Here is a 5,635-nt window from a genome sequence, read left to right as displayed (position 1 = left end):
AGCGAGTGCTAAAATGGTAAATATGTTTTTTTTATTTCGAAAAAGATTTTTTTTTTTTTTTAGTAAATTACACAGAACTCTCTTGACCTAAGCCTTAATTACACAGACCTCCCCTGAACTTTTGCCAATTATAACCGTACCCTTTGAAGCTAACAGTGTTAGTAAAATGCCCTTACAATTGAATCCCACTGTGAGCTATCTCATCCTCTCTTCCTTTCTATTGACTTCTCTTAGTTTTTAGGTGGTTGATTGCTAATTCGAGTTCAGACCATTGGGCTTTTTGTTCTATTTGATTTGCTCTTTCAATTGAATGATGGAAGCATCAATTGCAAGCCCTAATTGATCCTTTCCTAACCCCATGACCAAACCACCATTAATGCACCCAAATTTGGGGATTTCTTGATCTAGAACCTAATTCCGATGTAAAGCCCTAATTGGGATGGAATCTAATGATCAATTGTAACCCTAGGAGGTTAGAAATACTCCCCATGGAGCTCCTGAAGATTCCATGGACATAGACCATCCACAGCCCAGGCCATTGTTGAAATACAACAAAATGGCATGTGCGGTAGATGTCTGTGGACTGTGCAACACAAACCGCACCTCCTACATCAATAATGGAATCTTTGCAGAAAATGAGGTCTGCCTATATAGACCGCACTTCTGCGAACGATAGCCTCCACAGACTGCACAGGCTAATTCCCTGTTCTTCAAGGGTTTGACTTAGGGTTTGACCCCCCGGACCTTTTCTCGGCTTATGTAAACATGTGACCTGACATTTTAGGGTAACTTCCACCTACTGTGAAGGCGTAGGCGTGCACGGGAACCTAAGTCATATAGTAACGATGTTTTTAGCGGATTAGATACTTGGACTTAATTTTGAAGTGTTTCTCACATATACTTTGTGAATGTCATTCATGCACATGTTATGTTTTATACGCCTAACATGCTAAGTATGAAATGCTCATTTTGAATGTTAATTTAGATTATTAATTCTTACATGAATGCTAGATTAGGGTTAGATGTTTAGGATGTATACCATGTTGAATGCTAGTTACCTTGGGTTTATGTTTAATTCTTGATTATACAATGGATTGAGTGGTGAATATGAGAATGGCTACGTTATGGACAAGTGAAGATTTATAATTGTGAATTATGGTATGAGATAGATGTGTGTGATGGGATCCGAGTGCTGTGAGTGGGTGTTGGACTTGTAATTGCCATGTGATATTTATTTAACTACCCATATAGAACTAGCCTTGGAAACGGGGTACAGTATGACCAAATTTCTATGACCGTATTCGCCGTACTCACTGTTGCATTAGGATGGAAATGGATTTGTGACCGGTCGACTGTGACTTCGTTATCATACTCGTCGTACTTATAATATATGTATGTGTAAGCCAGAGGGGACGAGAGGATAGCCAGGCCGACCATTATGTTGGCACTATGGACTCGACCTATAGTATATTGTTTGAGTTAAAATAATACCGCAAGCGTACGGGTCAATCGTAGCTACGGGTCGAACACGAGGAGATATACGCCACTCTATTTAACTAACTTAAAAGTAATGCAAAGTGAACCAAATTAAAGTGTTAAATTAAATTAATTAAACTAATGAAAATTAATGCATCCTAACTCATAAGCATTTAACAAATTAAGGAATTAAATTGGCGTCCTAACACATGAGCATCTAACCTATCAAACTAAAACGAATTGAAAGGAATAACAAAAATGCAGCCACACTTCATAATCACATAAAAAGAAATAAGGGAATAAAAGTGCATCCACATACCACAACCATATAAAAAAAATAAAAGAAATAGAGGGAGAAGAAGAAGAAGATAGAGAGAGATAGAGGAAAGGGAGAATGAGATTGAGAGTTTAGATAGTAAAACCTGGATGTGCTTGCATGAATGTAATTGAAAAGCTTGAATACTTGCATAAACTTACCATGGTCTCCTCTTCTAAATCTACAAGTCTTGACATCAACTTAAGAACTTAGACTAGAAGGCTTAAAATCTAAACTAGAATTAAGAAATTACAACCCAATTGAAGACTTAAATTGAAATTAAAGCATAAACTAAACCTATTACAGCCATTAAATGAAAATCAAAAAGCAAACTAGAACTTAAAAAAGCCAAAAATCACAACTTAGAAGGAGAAGAAGAAAAGAAATTTTACTAAGTGAATGAACTAAAAATTACACTAAAAACTGAATTAAAATTGAACTAGAAACTAACTAAAAACTGAACTAAAAAACTAACTTATTACAACCTAAAGGGTAAGGGGTATTTATAGGGGGAAGAGAGGAGAAGAGAGAAGAGGGAAGTGTAGGAGAAATATTCCCTAAGAAAAGAGAATATTATCTTCTCCTTCCTCTTTTACAATGCCTTGAATCCTAAGAAAAAAGAAAAAAAATAGAAAGAAGAAGAAGAGAAGATTGTTTACATAGACCTTCTATTTCTAGAAAAGTAACTTTCAATTTTAACAAGTGCTTCCTTTTCTTTGTAGACATCTTCTCCAAGCAATAAAATCAAAGCATCTTTGACTTTTCAACTTTCCATAGGTGAGCGAATATCTTTCAAAATAAATCTATCCCAAGTAGAATTCCAGAAGTGCCCTTGAGAAGTTGGAGGAGAAAGAGAGTAAGGGTGATGACTAGGATTCCTTCAAGAATAAATAAAATATCCATTTTGTCCTTTAGAAAACGTGGAGCATGGGATGCTTATATAGGCCTCACCATTGTGTTCCTTGCGAAAAATCACCCAAAATAGACCCAAATTTCGTCCAATTTGGAGTTGGGGAGCCCAAGATATCTCAAGTTGAAGTTGGACTGTCCAGAGCCCTCCAAATGGAATCTTTCGGGTACAGGAAATATAACTTCTAGTTATTATGTTAAGGCCCCTAGAATCCGAACTTCCGCTTCACTTTGTCCCCGGCCGACTGTCAATAATTACAAATAAACCCCTATAGACCATTTTCGCGCGTCGTTATGGAAACGGCCGTAACTTCTTTGTTTCAACTCGGAATCAAGTGCCGTTTGAACCGTTAAGAAGCTGACTCGATGGGCTACGCATCCATGCCATTAACACCTCTAAATAGCTTAAAAACATTTTCTTAACATCATCTCCTCCATTTTCACAAAAATTCATCTAAAACCTGAAAAGCACAAGAAAGCACCGAGTAACTCTGTCCAATGTGGTAAAATGTATGCTTTATGCCCTAAGATTTCACACATAAATGTACTCATCAGATTCCCCCACACTTGAACGTTACTTGTCCTCAAGTAAAGCAAAAACAAAAACTAACCTAGAATGCAGAAAATCCTAACTCACTTTCGTAGGAATCACGGTTGCACTTAGCATGTGCAACAAGCCTTTAAACCCCTAGGTTACCCCTAGTGGACGAGTTGTATCTCGTGGGTGTTTGCAGTGAATATACTCCCAAAATTCAATTGTAAATGAATGTTGTAAATTTTAATCATGGCATAAGTAGGACAGTGCACATAATCCCAAAAAGTGTTCAACTAAAGATCAAGGAGCCAAAGGTTCCCCCACACTTGAATTTTATCACCCCACATCAATTCAAGTAACAAGCATGCATCAAGTTCAAGGGACCTCCTCATATTTTCTGAACACTACTCACCTTCAAGTAAACCCCCCCATAGCATCGATGGAATCAAAGACTTAGGCATTGTGTATTGTTGACCATACTTTCTTTTTTTTTCAGGCATTAAGGCAAAAGTTTTTTTTTCTTCAACCACAAACTCTATTTCTACTCCACTACTGTTCTCTGAATGACATGGTGGAGCATACACCAGACACCCAAATACTTGGTAGCTTCGCTTTTTGCATATATCCATAGAGACTTTGAGACATTGATGCAAGAGTTTTTTGAGTTTCCTTCCAAGGAATTTCGATCAAGTCACCTTGCTTCATGAGGCACAGTGCCCTGTCTAGTCCCAAAGAATTCCACTTTCTTTTCTGTTCCTTGTTTTTTTTTTTTTCATTCACTTCCACTTTCATGCCTTGCCTTGCCACAAACAACTTGGTCGCAACTACTAGCCAAAAGATCAAAGGATCCATAAAACACATAGAGGAATCTAGCCATCAAATGAAATAACGCTCATATTTTCAAACTCAATCCCCATCACCGGATACAAACCAACTACCATCCTTGAAAAGAGATTTTTTATTATTTCGCATGCTAGGACACCTAATTTCCTCTCTCTCTCTCGTTTTGCAATCAAAGAGACATATGCACAAAACCAAACTATTGCCACAATCAAAATTCACCAATTAAGCCCAACATCCCCCCCACACTTAATTCATGCAGTGTCCTCAATGCATGCATAAAAGAAAAAAAAAATAAGGACAAGGGAGGAGATGAAGGGGCTTACCAGATATAATTAACAAAGAGGATCATGAAGAGTCATGAGCTCTACAAAAAGTGCTAGGAGCAGCAATAGAAATCTCAATCCATGGCCAGTAAATGGAGAAATAGCTTCAGAATCAGAAAACAAGCGAGAAATAATATGAAAGTTAAGCACAACTGAGAAATATCCAATAGAAAAATCTGTCCTCATGGGACAGTGAAAAATAAAGGTAATAAAACTCAGGCCATAAATCCTTCCCTTCTCTCCCATTTGCAATGTAGAACACCTATCATTCTTTGAAAAATCAACCAAAAACGGATCACAATAAGCATAAAAAGGATTATGAATAACCTCATCTAAATAATCATAAAAAATTGGAGGTTTACTCAAAATCAATCCTAGCAATACAACTATTCGCTCTTTGCATAACTTGGTTTGCCAAATAAGGATCATGGAAATATGCTTGAAAGGCATTATGACTAACATTATCCTCCTCAATAAAATCGTCAAACCTAGGAGGTTTGGACAAATCAACATGTGAGACAATGGAATCCTCAAAATGACAATTATCTAAGTTTTCCAAAGAGAGAGGGGGAGATCGAATTTCCTGGGTTTCTATGTTATCATGAAAATCTGATTCTAAATCAATAAAAACACTAGGCTCACTAAAATCAAAAATTTCAGGAAAAAGTTGGACTTCCCCAGGTAGCTCATCAAATCTCGCTTCACTAATATCCTGAGGAGACTAAATCTCAACAAATAAATCATCATGAAAAGCAGCTTGTTGGGAATGACTCTCATTAACCTCAAACTGGGGTGATGGACTTTCAATATCATTAAACTGGGGATGGGGCAGTTCAGGTTGACTAGGTAATGTACCCGTTTCCTCCTCTTGCACCATGGTTATCAGTTGAGAGAGTTGCTTCTCCATGGTATTTTGGCTCGTTGTGAGAAGGTCCATGTATTTTTCAAGCTCATTCAGTCTGGCCTCCTCACCCATGTTTTGAAACTCAAGGGGTTGGTGATATGATTCAAGGAGAGGTGGACCATTGAGATTTAATGGAGGGTTGGGCATTGGAGGACCAAACTGACCATGATATTGGAAATTGGGTGGTCCAACTTGGTTATTCCATTGATCCCACAAGAAATCGAGATGATCACTCCACCCCTGATTGTAAGTGCCAAAAGAATTGTATTGAAATTGAGGATTCACATTCTCATCACCATAGCTACCCCCATAAAGATTAGGGCATCCTT

This window comes from Telopea speciosissima, chromosome 3 (assembly GCF_018873765.1).
Source record: "Telopea speciosissima isolate NSW1024214 ecotype Mountain lineage chromosome 3, Tspe_v1, whole genome shotgun sequence".
In the NCBI taxonomy this organism is placed as follows: Eukaryota; Viridiplantae; Streptophyta; class Magnoliopsida; order Proteales; family Proteaceae; genus Telopea; species Telopea speciosissima.
Note: the sequence above shows the minus strand (reverse complement) of the source record.